Source organism: Ambystoma mexicanum, chromosome 14 (assembly GCF_040938575.1).
Source record: "Ambystoma mexicanum isolate Mex_15411 chromosome 14, UKY_AmexF1_1, whole genome shotgun sequence".
Taxonomy (NCBI): domain Eukaryota; kingdom Metazoa; phylum Chordata; class Amphibia; order Caudata; family Ambystomatidae; genus Ambystoma; species Ambystoma mexicanum.
In genome coordinates this window covers 399,424,328-399,439,293 of record NC_090940.1, presented here as the reverse complement: position 1 = coordinate 399,439,293, position 14,966 = coordinate 399,424,328, and the positions used below count along the sequence as shown (strand labels likewise).

The 14,966-nt window shown below is 45.0% G+C and overlaps 1 protein-coding gene across 1 annotated transcript in view; it reads left to right on the top strand.

Annotated features, from left to right (window-relative positions):
• PLCB2 (phospholipase C beta 2) overlaps positions 1 to 14,966 on the top strand; it is a 1,211,696-nt gene that overhangs the window by 804,576 nt on the left and 392,154 nt on the right. The window lies entirely within an intron of this gene.

The window sequence follows — 14,966 nt, the reverse complement described above, 5'->3', positions numbered from 1 at the left end:
TTACTGTCTCTTAAAATCAAACTCAAAATTATAATTGCAGATGCAATGACAGACAGTTTTATTTATGTGTTTACTTATTTTTGGAATATTTGTAAAATGTTCTTGCTGACATTGGATTTCTTCAGAGTGCTTCTATAACAGAGGAACTTGAGCATATGGCGTGCATCTCATGTTCAACACGGGGGCCGAAGGAGAGAGGGGGGGCTGTTGTGAATGTGAAAGCAAAGTGGCAGTTCAGACGGCAAGGTGAAAACATGCTTTTTCGGTTTTGTCTAAAAAGAGCAGTCATTTTCCTCTAGATACAGATGCGGAGCGAAGGAGTTTCAAAATAATGAGGCTTGAACTGCACTGAAAATCTTAAACCTCTTAAACCTGACTTCCATAGTAAGCACTCCACCGGGAGTGCACTCATGCATGTCTCCAACTTTCCCTCTGATGCTCACCCTCCAAACTCTCATCTCTGCATCTCTGTCCCTTTCAACACTTTTGACCACTCCTCTCTCCCTCTCCCTCTCCAGGATCTTGAGTTTTGCAAAGCTGCTTTGGCTGGATGGCCTAATACCAGAGGGTTTCTCCTCTAAAATCTTCTGAACCTCAGACCTCTTCTCCACCCCTCTCCCTATCAGTGTCCCTCACGGATCGGTCCTGGGACCTCTGGTCTTCACCTTCAATAACTATATATTAGGTTGACTTCTCTGGCTCCTTGGCTTTCACCAGCACCTCTTTGCTGATGACATGGAAATGTGCATCTCTTTTCAATCCTTCACCTCAGCAATCTTGGAACAGGTTAGCAGCTTTCTCACTTCAATCTGTTACTGGATGGCTCTCTGCTGCTTCACGCTCTACTTTTTGAAAGTGAAATTCCTCTTTTTCTCTGATCACAGCACCATGCTTCCTCTACACTTTCCTTTCTCCTTCCCACCTTACTGCACTGCTCCTTCGCCCAAAGGCTTGCAACCGTGGGGTCCTTTTTGCAAGCGACCTCTGACTGTAACAGTTCATCACTAGCACTGCCTCTGTAGCTCGTATTTACCTTACTAACATTCAGAAAATGTGTCAATTTCTTAGTTACCACTCTACGAAAAACACCACCCTCGTGGTCAGACAAATTGAATACTTTTCACTCCTGCGCCTTTGCCTTCCCCTCTGTGCCTTCCTTTAGACAAAGTACTCAACTTTTCTACCTGTACTCTGTACAACCTACCCACATCCTTCACCACTTCAGCTGACCGAAAACATGCCTGATGACCTTCCATGCACAACCAATCCACTTTCAAGTTTCTTCTCTAGTCTACAAAGGTATCAACAATCTTACTCCTCAGTGCCTGGTTAACTATATCTTGGTCTAATCGTCATCTCATTCCCTCTTCTCTTCCACTGAACTTAACCTCACTGCCCCACCCCCCATATTGTTCCACTTGAAGTTCGGCTAAACGTCACCTACCGAGCAAAGAGATGGTAACCCAACCTCCACCACATCATCACTACCGGACCCCACCACTCTTCCAGTGATGCATAATAATTAATTGTATTTATACAGAACTCATTAGTTCATGGCACTCACCCCCTACTTTAATCACCTGTTTTTTGTTTTGTCTCCAGTCTTGGTTGAACATGGTTCACACCTGCACACACTGGCTCACTACTTGTTCTCGTTGTGCTGTTGTACAGGCACCCTTCCCTGGAACTGCTTCCTTCGTCTGTTAATGTGTTACTGGAGGTCATTCCTGTTCTTCAAATAAATACAAATACATCCTTAAGGATTCTTAGAAGGTTGATGAGCACAGTGGTGGTGAATCAAAGGTTCTTGAAGCGATTGTGTATTTTCTGATGCAGTCTGGAGCCAAGAAGGACCCTTCTCATGAACCACTTTGTGTGTGATGCAGAGTGATATGTGCAGGAAGGAAAGGGTGATCAGTCGAGCTGTTTGCAAGCCTGATAATTATGGTTGTAAAACTTGAAGTTGAGAAGTCTAGCGCACTTGTTCTGGAAAGTCTGACGGTTAGCCGTGGATGAAGTGCAGATTGTATTACTAGTGGGTTAACTTTTAGAAAGAATTTAATTTGAACTTCTGTACAGAATTGCTACAGGGGTCATCTGTATCACAGAAGGGGCACAAATGACCATCAATGTGGCAATGAGTGTCCCATATTGATCACCAATGACCTACGATAATCTACCAGTGGCCAGTCTTCTTCTTCAACACATTTTTACTACATTTGCAAATTCGATTTTGTCCCAAATACCCCCTACCAAATCCCATATATAGCTAATATTTTTTTCCAAAACAACTGATTTTATTCTTTTTGTTGTATAATATTTCAGAATTGCTTGGAAATAAAATGACTTAAAAAATGGTAATTGCTTGACTGTATACATTTTTCATGCCCGTACAATTAGTAACCCGGACAAAATATCAGTTTCAGTTTACCCTTTTTACCGGTTGGAATTTAATGTCTTCCAATGAATTTTTAAACTCCAAAACATCTATTTATAATACATCGTCAGTTTTTACAATTATGGTACATTGTAGAGAAAATCTGAGAAGTTGAAAAGTTGAAAAATGGGCCATTGGACGTATTCAATATAAAATGTATCCAAACTGGCAAACAAATTGCTACGATCTTCTATGCTCTTTGCAAAAAGCATGGCTAGGTTTTTTTTAAAATGTGTTACATTGCAACACTTCACTCATTTTGTGTCTAGGTTTAGAATGCGCCGCAAGCAAAGATCAGACATGGCTAGGCAAGGACTGAGGATGTTTGGAAGCGAGGGGACATTGAGCTAGTGTCTGATAGGGAGTGGGGAGTACTGGGGTGGAGGGGTTTAAAATGGTTATTCGGAAGAATGGCTCATTGATGAGTGAGAGCGCAAGAGGGCTCTGTGAAGTATCCTCTTTTCAGTCAGGAGGCAATTGGTGGAACCAGGACAAGACAGTGTTCACCCCCCATTAGATTCCTGACAAGAGGTTCTGATTAGTGGCTAGGTTGAGGTCTGCAGAAAAAGTGGCATTGCAGAAGTCCTTCTCTCCAAAGAAATACAAATCACTACAAAGGGGCGTAGAAGCACAGGTGATCAAGGAGAAATTAAGTGATCGTTTAGGATAATCAAGTAATTATAAGAATAGATTATACAGATTTCGGTTGCATATATTTTGAACTTGAGAGTAGGTGAAGATATGTTTGGCCTTTTAGATGCAGGTATTGAACTTGGCTTGCCATGTCAGTCCATCAGTAAACCTCTATTAGCACATGGAAGTTATCATCACCTCTTCTGAGGTTATTAGAATGCTCGGAATGCAGTCAATAACTACTATTTTTGACCGCATTTCAATCCTTCTGTTTTCAGAAGCAGACAAAGAAAAAAAAACATTCCCTGCATTCAGGAAAAAGCAATACAATTTCCCAGCAAGATTTCTTTCTACAAGATACTGATGCCTCATCAGGGCCTTGCAGGTAATCCGGCGGTAATTGCACCGGTATACCACAAAAGCTAATAGTGTTACTGCAACTCGGCTCGGTGCAATTTGCACTGGATCCCGAATTGTGGTGGCACTGTAATTCCCCATTTATTCAGAGTCCGTAGGACTCTATGGGATTTTTCGGTGCTAATGGCGCCAGCAGTAATAGCACCAAAAATAGGAGGAAAGCAAAAAGGTTTACCTCCAGCTCAGAGCTGGAGGTAAATCTCCAGCTTTCCGCCCAAACTTGAGATTGGGCGGAGCGGTAATGCGGTGGTAATAGCGTTATTGCCACATTTTTATCGCTCCGCCCAACCCCTGATGATGCCCACTCTTTCTCTGCAAGTATCTTTTTTTAATACATCTTGAATGTGACAGACAACATCCCATGTAAAGCTCCAAAGTGAAAGCACAAGCACGGAAAAATGCTTTCACCTTCCGATAGAGAAGAAATGTACTTTCGCATTACACACTATGCATGGTCATGTTAAAAACACCCGAGCTCAACTACGCTTACAATTAAAATGATTACCTTTTAAAGACAACCTTGTGATTTAAACACTACAAAATAAAACCACATGTATGTTTGCTTGATATCAGACTGACGTTTTTCAGTTTATCAACACAAATTAATAACCTATATTGCTATCATCACTTCGTGCTAATTGCCTTATAAAGCTCAGAATGGGTCGCTCAGGAAAATGACCTATCCCCAACTTGGCAGGTCAATATCCACCAATAATGACCTCTGTCTGTTTATAAGGCTTTACTTTTACTATATGGAAATGTTTTGGTTGAGTAACAGGACAACAGGAATACATTTTTATTTTTCAATTTTTATTATTCATATATTCTTATATAAACAGGCATTTGGGGTTTTCAGGCCAGGGTTGATCTCCATATTTTTTCCCTCGTCCTTGGAGTGGGCTTTCACCTCCCTTTTCCTGTCTCCCTTTGCAAATCTTTCTGCGACAGTACAGATTTTCTGTATAGCCAGGTGACCCCTATTGTCTTGGCTAGCCCTATTAAAGGGAGACTTAAAGGCTGTAGCGTTATATATCTGAATCCCTCAGGGACTTAGTTGGTCTGTCCTGGTGCCCCTCCTCCAGATGACCATCTCCCAATCTTTTCTTCTCGCGCCTGTCTCCTCACTATCTCCAAACTCTGTCTCCTGGTCTTCCCTCCCTCGTGGCGACCCAGAGAAAGGACTCGGACTACGATGTGCTATGTTGACTGGTTGTTTTATTCAAAATCAAAACAAAACACCTATCTAACCCTACAGCTATGAAGGAAGTTCCCAGCCTAACTAACCAAAAATAAGGGTGCTCATAAAAGTCCAACGATATAGTCCTGAGTCCAAATCCTATTCAGCTAAATACCCTGCCCCGCAGAAATAAAATAACAAATAGAAGGAGCCTGGAGCAATGGCCTGTGTCCTTGGCTTCTGCCTGGCCCAATCACTTGGATCTCTTTTCCATAGGTTGCTAAAAGTCCGTCAATTTCCCACAACACGGTTCACAACCTCTTTGCAGGTTCTAAATGTCAAATCTCAGTTATTTACTATATTCTCGCTCCAGGAAGAAAAGTTTTTTCTAATAAAATTCCACCAATTCCAACTTGGTTCTGTACAATATTCTTGTTTTATACTTAAGCACTGGAACCCTCCAGCTTCTCTCTCTCTCCAGTTATGTTTGTTATATTTCGAGGCTCTTGGACTTCCCAAATTCCTATTGCCTTCTGACGGGCTTACTGTGTCTGTCTCATAATCCTAGTGGCTTTCCCAGCATCGAATATGAATGTCTCTCAGTTTCTCCGGACTCTCCAAAGTCCTCTGATCCTCTATTAGGCCTCGGTAGGGCATCTCCCCATTGAGGTTTTCTTGGATCCCGTAACCCTTGTGGCTTCTCCAGCCTCAAAGACTAGTGTTTCCCAGCTTCTCTAGGCTCTCTGAATCCCTGTGGTCCTCTAATAGCCTTGCTTCAACTTGACTTAGGTAGGGTGTCTGTCCGCTCAGGCTTATCAGACTCCCATAACCTTTGTAGTTTTTCCAGCTTCTGATACCTTTATTCGCCCTTCTCAGTTGTGTTACCTCTTCGGTAGTGTTTGCTTTCCTTGCGCTGCCCGGCTCAGCAGCTAAAACACTTCTTATGCAGAGATAGGGGATCCAACTTCTCTGCTGCAGTCTGTTCTCGGCATCAGTTAATGGACCCCAAACCCACAACGGCTTCCGTATGGTCACGCAACCAGTCAAGACGGTCTCTCTGCTGTCTTTGTCTATCTTTTGACTTTGGCTTGTCGGTCGGTCATGATGCCTTCCTTCAAGTGTCCGGCTAGCAATTCACTCGCTCTCCCCGCTACTGCTGCCTCTGCAGTCGAGCATGGCTCTGCCCTTCAAGGATGTCTTTCAGTCAAAGGCCTGCCTCTTTCTGTCAGAGGCTCAGAGGGGATTCTTCCTCTCTGATTCAAAGTTCCTTGTGGTTTTATCTACGTCATCAGAAACAAAAGGGGTGTGTCTTTCCTCTTTGAATGTAAAGTTCAGACGAGATCCAGCATTACCTGCAGCAAAAGAGATCGAAGAAATGTCTCTGTTTGGTGGATTCAAAATAGAAGAAACAGCAGTCTTTCCAATTCCCATGCAGGCACACAATGTACTCTGTTTGTTTGTTTGTTTGTTTATTTGTTGTGTGCACCGGACCCTGAGGTAGCAGGGCGCAAGAGACAAGGAGGTTTACAGCTTGGTTACAGACGTTACAAGTTACAGAGCAGACAATTTCTTGACTCTACAGGTGAGACAAGTACAAGTGCACTCTGGACTGGGAGTTCCTTATCAGACTTGGAGTCATTATCCCTAGGAGGGGAGTCACTCCCACTGAGATCCCCCTTGCTCAGACCCCTCAAGATAAGCACCTCCCTAGCCTCAAAGGAGGTGGTTTCCCCTTGGGGAGAAGGGACGAACAGCCCAGATTTATCACATACCCCTTGCGTTAAATCCTGGCTCTCCCCTTCTGGGGTGGCTATCCCCTAATTCATGATACTTCTTCACCAGTCATAACGTTTACTTAAGAGTTTCTCTGGGAATTCTTCCAATGATGACAATAGGCAGTAGGTTTGACCAATTTCTTCTAATAGAGGAACTGAACCAGGGTCTTGGTTTTTCTAAGAAATCGCCTGAATGATCTGAAACATCCACTGATGGAATTGTGGGATTTTAATAACTACGATCAAATCTTCAGGTAGTTTAGGAATGACTGCGGCCTCCACATGCAAAGTGTACCACAAGATGGTCACAAGTACTTGAGGTAGGGGGTAATTTTGTGTCTGCCCATGAATACATTGAAATGCTCCCTTATGACTCTTGCCATCCCGAGGGTATTAGTCTCAGGTGTATGGCACACCCCTTACTCCCAGTTTCAAGATAAGGTCAAACCTTCTAATGTATGGTGGTGGGGAACCTATAGGTGGTTCGGTTTCCCGCATATTGATATTCATTTTCGTCTTTTCCTTCCGGGCTGCCTGCTTTTGGGGAAAGATTTAGAGATACCCTTCTTTCTGAAATGTGGGGATTTTATGAATTTCTGGGCACAGAGGGCAGTGGAAAAAGACAGCCTGGAAGGTTCAAACCTGGTCGACATGGTCTTTTTGTCCAAATCCTATGCAGCCAACTGGCCCTACCACTTAGGAAAAGGGCCTTGGTAGGATGTCTGCTCATTAGGGTTTTCTCGGCTTCCTTAACCCTTGCAGCTTCTCCAGCCCGAGCATTTGTGTGTCTCGACTTCTCAGGGCCACCCAAAGTCCTCTGACTCTCTAATAGTCGTGTTTTATCTGGGCCTTGGTAGGGCATCTGCCAGCTCTGGTTTATCAGATTCCTGTAACCTTTGTAGTTTCCCCTGCTCCGGATACCTTTATTTGCAACTCTCAGCAGCGTTAATTCTTCGGGAGCATGCAGTACCCTTCTGCTGCCCATCTCAGCAGCTAACACGATTCGCATGCAGAGATTGGGGATCTGACTTCTCCGCTGGGGTCTGGTCTAGGTGTCAGTTAACGGGCACCCAGCTTACCACAGCTTTCATGTGGTAATGGCACAAGGCAAGACAGTCTCTCTACTGTCTTAATCTCTTTTCCATCCTTGGTGTTCAGGAGGAGAGGAATTCACTGACGGGCCCAAAGGTCAGTGCTCACCCTCTAGTACTTGTAAGACAAGATAGCTGCACCATGTGAGGACAGGGGGTGCAGGATTCATTTATTACAACACAAGTCAATAATGAGGAATCAGTAAGTTGGCAAAGGGAAGTCTGTTTAATGACAAGTACATCAAACAGAGAAACAAATGGAAATCAGCAGCACTGCGATCACCTGTCTCGCTCCGACTTCCTCGAACTTCAGTTGAACAGCAATTCTTACAGGCAATATTCGTCATTATTGACGTCTAACTCTACAAAAACTCGACATGCAATATAATTGGTTAGGAAAGGTAACTTAAGTATAGGTGCTATATCTGTATATGATAATAGGGCATGCGGATTGGATAACTCTTATCGGGTGGGCGTCTACGCCCATCCCACTACACCACACGTGATTGACGTCACTACAAGTACGACGTCTTATTGGTTCTACTATCTATAGGACTCCAGATAACTTGGTCCATTGTGATTGGGCAGGTTACAACCCTAGACATAAATCCCCACTTTAATTAGCGGCATGCAGAATGGACACCCATGTGCCTGGTGTCCGAAGTTTCACCCTGCCTCCCTTCCATCAATCAGTATCTTAGGGCTATGTGTCAATTAGTTGGCTGGGTATGGCCTCGAAACTGTAGTCTCTTATCAGGAAAAGTTATGGCATCCACTGGTCCTGGATGACATCAGGCGGTGGTACTTCTTCACGCCCGGCTGGTCACGTGTTAGTTCACCATGAATCTGCTTCAGTTTCCAGCTTTTAGTGTTTAATTCTGTTTCAGCCTCACCACCTGCATGGACCCCCCTTATCTTAACCTTCATGGGGCAGGCTGGAATGCTATGAAGTTTGAGTCTTGTTAGCTGACGCTCTCCTCCCTTTCTCTGGTTGACCTCGATTTCCTGGGCATGAGCCGCTCTTTGTTGAGTTTCGAATCCGCTCTTTCTCTTGCCTTTGGCTGGGTTACGAAACTTGGCCTGTCAGGCCTCTGGCAGCCTGGGTACATTTCTGCTTTTACAAAATGGAGTCGCACTTGTATAATGTGCCTTATTGAGGTAGATATATGGTTGGCGCTTGCCGCTCTATCTTCTACTAAGCATTGCAAGCACTATCGATATCTGTAGCTTCTTGCGTTCCAAGCCTATTTACACACGTTTAACAGGTCGGTTGCTTCCATCTTGTCTCGTAGCAACGTTTCCTCACGTTTTAACATCGTCTCTCCTCTGTGTCTATTACATTTATTTTCGTAGTTACTCTCACTGGCGTGCTATCTGCTATAGCTGCTTTTGTTCATTCACGAGTCTGTTCAGGCCCTTGAGTCATTTTCACTGGCCTTCCATTAGGGCTCTTTGGGTCTCTACATGGACCTTCTGTAGGTACTCTTCGTTTCGTATCAGCGGCTGGTACGGCTGTCTTATAGGGTACTGTGCTGCCCATGGTTGTCATGATCTCTGCTTCCAAAAGATCAGGACTTGCCCGACTCCCTTGGAAGCAGACCCATAACCCGGTTCCGAGTGCCAGCCAGTCCCAATTGGGACCTTTTGGACCCTGTCCTGGCGCCAGTGGCACCAGGCTCATAAAGATGCCCAGTCCCAGCGCTGGAAGCGCCAGGCTCATAATGCTTGGGTGGACTTACCTGCAGCAGACCATGCTGCTTACTTACCTGCCAGTTGAGCCCCTAATCCTCTTCTGTTTGGGACTACTTTTCCTGTTGGGTGGGGCAGGAGCCACTCCCTAGGTTCAGAACACTGGAACTCTTCTGGAAAGCAGGAACTCTTTTCTTACCTAGGCGAGGCTGTGGAAGGAGACACCTAAGCACTACAGGAGGCTATTTAAACCACACCCGATGGATGAATCTTGCTTTGCGTTATTCTGCATTCTCTGCAGCAGAACGCTCATCGTGTCTTCTGCTTCTGATCCTGGGCCTAAGGGAACAAAGGCTTACCATCCTGGAATCCAGTCTTCAGCAGCACCTGTAAAGACAAAGAAAGAACAGGTTAGCCCTACGGTCTTCAGTGGCAGCGCATCTCTTACCTGGTCCATCGGCTGTCACCAACGCCTCGCACTGCATTCCGGCATCTGAAAGACAAAGGCTTACCTACTCTTCGCATGCTCCGGAGGTCTTCGCACTGCATTCCGGCATCTGAAAGACAAAAGCTTACCAGCTCTTCGCACGCTCCGGAGGCCTTCGGCGCTGCATCCCGCATCTGAAAGACAAAAGAAGGTTTCTTTTATAGACAATGGGCAACTTTATTACTCACGTGCCATTACTCCTTCCCACGCCGAATCCAGTGGGTATTCCAGCACCCTTCAGCTTCTCTAAAGCTCCGAACTTGTACCTGCAAGATAAAAGGGACAGTTAGTGCGCATCGTGAAGCAGGCTACAAGCGCTTACTTACGTGCTTCCAGGCGCTTCTATTCCTCACACGGGTTCGATCCTCAACTCTCATCAGCCCGCCATCCGCCATCGCCGGAACCCTGCAAAACAAGAGATATCATTACAAAAGACTTTTAAGACATTTGAAGTGCCCAGAACTTACCGTTCGTGCAGTTAACGACAGACAGCAGTCCTCTGAGGTCAAGAGGCCTGCACCCTTATCCAGTGAAGAAACTGGTTACGGCACCCAGCCCCGAGGCAGATGGAGAGCTCGGCGTTCACTTACCTAAGGTGAGGGCGTTAACCTTTGGGGGTCTACAGGAGAAGAGAAAGGGAAGAGGAGAGAGGCACCCAATAACCCCAGTTCATTAATCCCGTATTTTCTATCTGCAGACATCTTACTCTTCGAGTCAGACATACAGTGCACAGAGGTCCAGCCCAAAGAGCCAACCGTGTGTTACACATCACCTTTGAAGATACGGCATTCACCCGGTCAAGACCGGCGCCTCTGCGGGAATCAGGTGAGCGTTACAGTGGTTGTCTGATTATGGGCACTTCAACAGGTATGGATCTTCTGATGTATACTGGGCAGAGTCCCAGAGCAGCTCTTTGTTGGTTCATTTGCTCCTCATATGTCACATACCTTGGCGAGTACGCTCCTGGTACCTCAAAATGAGGTGAAGAGGTGCAGGACATGTCTGGGACCTCCTCTACACTCCCCCCTCTGGTCGGTTCATCGACCACTTCTGCAACCTCTTTTGCATTTATTTCTTTTGATTCTTCGGTGTCATGTTCATCGTCTTCAGGGTTTGTACATGATGGTGTCCATATTTTTATCACTCCTTTCAAACTCCCTGCTGTTTTCACATGTTCGTCTTTGATCCATGTCATTAGCTGGCATTGTCCATTTGGGCTGCAGTAGATCCATTTTCCTTCATACCTTCTTCGTTTCTTAGGGTATGTGAACCTTGTTCCTTCTGGCGCAAATTTGTTGGCCTTCACAAAGTCTCTTATTTCTTCATCAGTCAGGTCTCTGGGATTCCACCCTGGCTCAACATCAACCATTATTTTCATCCCTATGGCTTTCTTTGCAGTTTTCTGGCACTGTGTAATGATTATCTTGATAACACAGAATCCTAGCAATACCATTGCTAGTAGAGCTCCCAGAAACTTGAATATATCTGCCATCCATTGTGGGACCCATGAGAATAGGTCTCCAAACCAGCTGTCATCGTCCACTTCATCACCTTCATCGATCATCTGGTTTTTCAGGTTTGTCAACATGCTTATGGCCTCTGTTAGGGTTCCGTTTTCTTCATCGTGTGATAGTACAAATGTGCAAAATGATTCTCCTATTTTTGCACAAACTCCTCCATCCATTGCAGTGATCATGTCAAGCACATATCTGTTTTGGAGGGTCATCAGTCTGATTGCTCTCAGCTCTTCTTTGATCGCGTTGAATCCTTTTATAGTGGTATTGATGGTCTGCAATAACTCCCATCTTGTTATCTGCAACCATTTAGCATTCACTCCAACTTGGATGTGGGGCAGGAGTAGTGTTGTGAATACTGTTGCGGTGAGGCTGAACAGCCTGTGTTCGTATGGGATTGAATGCAGTGCCTCTTCTGATTTGGGAGAAAAGTAATGTTCCCTCTTCATCCTGGATACCAGTTCCACAGATCTCCATCTTCTTAGATGAGCATCTGCTTTCGGGAAACTGTCCAACTTCAGGTCATTCTTAGGGATCACTAGCACAGGAACGTGGACATTCACTAGTGTGCATATGCCTCCCCAGTTTTTCGGGAGCCTTATGTATGCCTTGGATCCACACGCCCAGTAATGGTCTATTGCTTCTTTGCAGGCTCCAAGGACCATCCAAGCTCGTACTCCTTCTTCCCATCCATTTGGGGAAACCACTGTTCCCCAGATCTGCATTTGGCCTCTGTTCTTCCAGATGTGTGCCTCTTTCGCAGTTTTTCCATGAATGTTCAGTCTCGGCTTTGTCACCCATCATGTCCCTGATCCTTTCACGTCAGGATTCTCGTATCGGATCACGTGACTACTGGTGTGCGCCCTGTTTCTTGTTCTAATGTCCTGGATGTAGCCATCTTCGTCTGGGTAGTCCGTTTCGTTGGCCCATATCAGTGAAGCGTCTCGTCCCATAAATTGTCCTCTGGTGTTGCACATTACTACGTGTGACATACAGTGTGCTGTTGGGACATCAATTTCTACAGCCATGAAGATTTTGGATTTTCCCATGCTGTATGGTAGGAGAGCACAGACAAAGCATTCTCCTTCCGACGACCTTTGTCCTACTTCCTTCATGTGCTGGTACCATATGTTGTTTCCGAGATCGGCTGTGCTGTCCAGGTAATCATTAAGTTCATTGTTATCTTCGAGTGGGCTTCTCTTGATTCTCAGTGTTCTTCTGTAGTTTGCCATGACTATGTCTCTAAATGCGTCTGTGCTACTTTTCCTCTCTGGGTGTCTCAGTGGAGCAGGCTGCCTCGACTGAATCGCTGTGGTAGGAGAAGGTTTTGTGTTTCTCTTCCTCTCCTCTTGTAATTTTTCATTGTGGTTCTCTGGCCGCCATTGGCTCACCAACCTCCCAACGCGTGGTCGTGTTGTAGGCCTGAGGCTTGTTCCTTGCATTGGAGCAGGTGTGCTTGCTGTTATAGTCTCTATAGTCCTGTCTTTCAGCTCCTCGTGCAGTTTATTTGCTCTGACTATGAAAGGGAACAAATAATCAGCATTTGTGTTTTCTCTGTGAATTCCTTTGTGGCTGCTTCTGATCTTTTGAGGGATTTTGCTAGGCCCTCTCTCTCTAGTATTTCACTTGGCTCCTCTTGGGTACTTCCACTGTTTTCTGGAACTGATTGTTCGGCAGGCTGTTGCCCCTTCTCTGCCACCTTCGTTGGAGGCCCTGTAGCCATTGACACTTACCCTTGTCTGTGTGCATCCTGTGTGTGGGTGCCTGCAGTGGTCAGTGCAGCGTTGTCATTCATTACGTGCTGACCCTGTCTCCATCTTTTCTCTCCATTCATCACCTCAAGTGTGTATATATCACTGCTAATTACATTTAGTTTTAGTTTGTTTGTTTTATCATCAGCCTTTCTGGGAACTGGAATCACTATATATGGTCTGGGTGCTTTCGTGGGACCCAGGCGTTCATTATCCGATGGGTGCACTGTGATTGGGACACTTCGTGCACCAATAAAGAAAGCAGTTCTGATAGTTAGGGACAAAAATACAACAATAATAACTATACATATACATATAATCGTTCGGAACAGCAATTTGCAGCAATTTCTTCCAGGGAAGTGGGCACGCCCTTCTGTTGGGGGTAAAACCAAGTTACTGTTCTGGGCCCCCATTTCGAATGAGTTCATAGTCAGTTATTTATTCCTTCTCTTGCTCTGGTCTCGTAGTTCGAGAGTTCATTACTATTAAGTGACGAGTGCCTTCCAAATGTCCCCCCTCATGTGAGTGACGACGGTAGTCTCTGGGTACTCAGTACAGTTCCTGTGCTAGACTATGGAAAAAGGTTACACTAACGTCTTTAACACATCACACTCATTCTGCATCTCTATGATAGACAATATCCCAGTGCACTCCTCTAATTTGCTTTGGCCCTGAGGACATGCTGGAATCTGTTCAATGCGAAGGGCTGAACAGATGGAATTGCTGTAAATCACACAAAAATAAAATATTGTGAAAATAAAAACAAAAATAAAAGTGAACATATGAAAAAATAGGAAAATATTAGAAAAATGAAGAAAAAGGAAAATAAGATGGTGAAGTTCTTGGGTCCGCTCCTTTCGCTTGGTCTCTCGGCGACAAGTTGAAGAACAGTGTCTCTCTCCTCGATCTGCTCCACGGCGGAAAGATGACGAAAAGGATAATAAGAAAAAATAGAAGAAAAAAATAAAAATAAACTAGGAACAAGATATCGTAATCCTCGTTTCTGCTGTTCTCGATCTGTCCTCGGCGGAAAGTCTCACTGGAATCTCCTTAGGAATTCTTGCTGTAAGTTGGACGCTCCACTTGGAGCATTATACCGTGGAGAAGTGTGCCCATGTGTGGGGCGTTGGCCGTTTCTCTAAGGAAGGTGATCACGTCAACATCTGCAGGCCTCCCCACCATTTCTGGATAGTCTGTGACTAATCTAAACAGGACATTCTGTGCCAGCCGGGTGTCCACAGGTGATAGGGACATTTGCCCTGCTTGGCTGTGTCCTGATCACAAGCTTTTCTTTTGATTCATACAGTCTTTGCACCTTCCCGTTGCATGTATTACCACCAAATGATTTAATTTAGTCCACAGCTGACTCAGTTGAGCTAGGTTTCTTGGATCTCTGATATAAGTGTGTGTATCAGTTGTTCTCCCAACGAGCCCTGGGCATTTCTCGAGTTCATCAATTTCTATTGGCAGTGGAAGCATTTGTTTCCTCCTCGCTGTGCTCGGGTAGTTTGGCGAAGGCTTCCGTGATGACAGTCAGCAGTCTACTGATCACTTTCTTGTTGGCTGGATCTTGAATAAAGTCTGTGATACCAGCTTTATTCCCTATGAATGACGGATAGGATAACAGCACGAGTTGGAAATAGGTGAGTACATCCCACTTGATACTTCTGCTGGAATGTGCCATAAATTCTGTGAACAAAGTCTCAATACTGGTCGCATCGGAATGCTGTGTTACACTCTCAGAGAATATTTTGCTTACAGTCTATCACAGTCTTGATTCCTTGTACTACTTGGGCATGACATGCTTTCAAAAGTTTGTTTTATCAATGTTTTTGTGGCTTTGGATGTGCTTCTCTTTACCCTGCAACTGGGATGTACAGAGTGTTCGTTATGTCCTTATGCCCCTTTGTTTGGGGAACCTGTCCAGTGTTATGCTACAACTTGCATCCGGGTTCTTTGTCTTGGTTTTCCTGCTCATGCGTCCTTCTTCCTCGC